This window comes from Coregonus clupeaformis, chromosome 33 (genome assembly GCF_020615455.1).
Source record: "Coregonus clupeaformis isolate EN_2021a chromosome 33, ASM2061545v1, whole genome shotgun sequence".
In the NCBI taxonomy this organism is placed as follows: Eukaryota; Metazoa; Chordata; class Actinopteri; order Salmoniformes; family Salmonidae; genus Coregonus; species Coregonus clupeaformis.
The window spans coordinates 36,186,855-36,189,515 of NC_059224.1; the positions used below are offsets into that span (position 1 = coordinate 36,186,855).

At 39.2% G+C, this 2,661-nt stretch overlaps 1 non-coding gene across 1 annotated transcript; it reads right to left on the reverse strand.

The window, feature by feature from the left end:
- Positions 1 to 606: 606 nt before the first annotated feature.
- On the reverse strand, positions 607 to 661 carry LOC121549372. The gene has a single exon (XR_005996812.1). It is a non-coding gene; the product is annotated as a U7 small nuclear RNA (small nuclear RNA).
- Positions 662 to 2,661: the final 2,000 nt, after the last annotated feature.

Here is a 2,661-nt window from a genome sequence, read left to right on the forward strand (position 1 = left end):
TTAATGTTGTGTTTTTGCAGATTTCAGTATACTGTAGTATTTACTGTTGTCACACCCTGATCTGTTTCACCTGTCTTTGTGATTGTCTCCACCCCCCTCCAGGTGTCGCCCATCTTCCCCATTATCCCCAGTGTATTTATACCTGTGTTCTCTGTTTGTCTGTTGCCAGTTCATTTTGTTTTGTCAAGCCTACCAGCAGTTTTCCCCTTGCTCCTGTCGTTCTCAAGTTCCTGTTTTCTAGTTTTCCCGGTTTTGACCATTCTGCCTGCCCTGACCCTGAGCCTGCCTGCCATTCTGTACCTTGTCACACCACCCTGGATTATTGACCTCTGCCTGCCCTGACCCTGAGACTGCCTGCCGTTATGTACCTTTTGGACTCAGATCTGGATTACTGACCTCTGCCTGCCCTTGACCTGTCGTTTGCCTGCCCCCTCTTTTTGTAATAAACATTTGTTACTTCGACACTGTCTACATCTGGGTCTTCTCCTGAAACGTGATAACTATGGTGTTTTTGCGGACAGTATTATACTGTAGTATTTACTGTAGTGTTTTTGCAGACATTACAGTAGTATTTACTATAGTTTTTACTATCTTTGACATAGAAGTGGAGGCATTCTCCTTCAGGAAACCTCCTTGAGAAATACTAAAAGAGCTAATTTTCCATAAACTATAGGTAGGTAGGACTGGGGTCTGTAATATTTACTATAGTTTAACAAAAGTGTAGTGTTTTTGCAGATAAGACTGTAGTATTTACTATAGTATTCTACAGCATTCTATAGTAAGTACTACACATGATCACATAATACTACAGTGCATAGTATAGTATTATGCAGTATATATACATTTTACATTTTAGTCATTTAGCAGACGCTCTTATCCAGAGCGACTTACAGGAGCATTTAGGGTTAAGTGCCTTGCTTAAGGGCACATCGACAGATTTTTCACCTAGTCGGCCCGGGGATTAGAACCAGCGACCTTTCGGTTACTGGCACAACGCTCTTACCCACTAAGCTACCTGCCACCCTGTTGTAAACTGTAATATACAGTTTACAATAGAATTTTATAGTAAACTGTAGTATTTTTTTGATGTTGGTAGTATCCAAAGGTAGAGACTTCCTCCATTTGGAACCAAACTTGTTTTAACCATGATACAGTGTTGTGTTCGAGACCACCTAAAGCGAGACCGATTCAAGACCAAGACCGGAGAAAATCGAGTCCGAGTCAAGACCAAGACCGGAGGGGGGGCAAGACCGAGACCAGAAAAATGCGAGTCCAATTCAAGACCGTGATTGTAATTTTCTTTAGACATTCAAAATAGTGAAAAGATGCATGGTGAGGGAAAATAGAGCCACTCTACAAAGAGAAAAAAAGATCCAATTAGGATTTTTCTTTGCTGGTCTCTGGGAAGATAAATCTAGCTATCTTAATCAGCTATTGGCTAGACCATCAGAAGCTAGATTAAGGCATCTGCCATTCAACTGTATTAAGGCAAAATTTTGGAGTGTGTCGTAGAAATATTTGACTAAAAAGTAGTCAACTCAAAAATATCTCTCAAACAACCTTAGCTTGTGAATCCAAAAATTAGACTTTATTATTTGCATAACAAAGCCGAGCTTGCTCCATGGAACAACTGCCTCTCCTTGACTCAAAGATCTCCTTTTATACACATACAAATGCATAATCATGTTTACATAGCATATACAATTACTCCCCTTAGGGCAAATGATTAACTTATTTTAGTGCCACTTTAGTACCCTTATCTTTTAACGTCCACATGTGGTTTACTCCAAAAGGCCATGGGCGCTTTTCCATATGAGGCCTCTTTCCCTTATCTCGTTATATTGGTGGCAGACCCTTTCTTTAAAAATAATACACTTACATACATTAAAACATGGTTACACACTGTATTGGCTATATTCCTTATTTAAACATGCATCTGGATTATAGAATGTCAATCATATTTACTATATTTTACTTTTGACATTTCCCAACATTTGCCTTAATGATACATAAAATATTACCATATAATCCCCCCTTTGGGACTTCCAAAGTCCCAATAATGACAAAGATTTACTTTAAAATGAATGTAAGCCTGTGCATTTTCTTATTCTTAGCCTTGACCTATGTGGTTACTTTTTATATGCATATATTTAAACCAATATATCTTCCTCATTGTTTGACCCATCACGATGAGGACCCAGAGCCCAGTCAGGTATTGGATACAAGTCTGCAAGGTTTTCCTCTATATTAACCTCCAAGTTTTCCTGTTGGGCTTTGTAACCATGGCAGGCCCATCCACCCCCAGGAACAACTTCATACAAACATTCAGGATTCCCAAATGGACAGTCCATTGGTCCTCCTTTAACATTACAAGGTTTCGCATATTCATTAACATACTGTCCTGGAGCTCCCTGAACTGGGTGTATTTCTTTGGCTGAACTAGTAACAATTGTCTGTACAGTCATTTGTTTTACTGTGGTTTGAATCAAAAGTGATTTTAACAGAGGTAGTATACAACAAAACACTACTCCCATCACTACAAGTGATATTCCTATCATTATTGCCATTTTTGTAAACATTGCACCCCATTTTCCCAAAGTTAAGTCCATCCAGTCCCAAACATGAGCATCATACCCAGCATTGTCCTTAACCTCTTTTCGT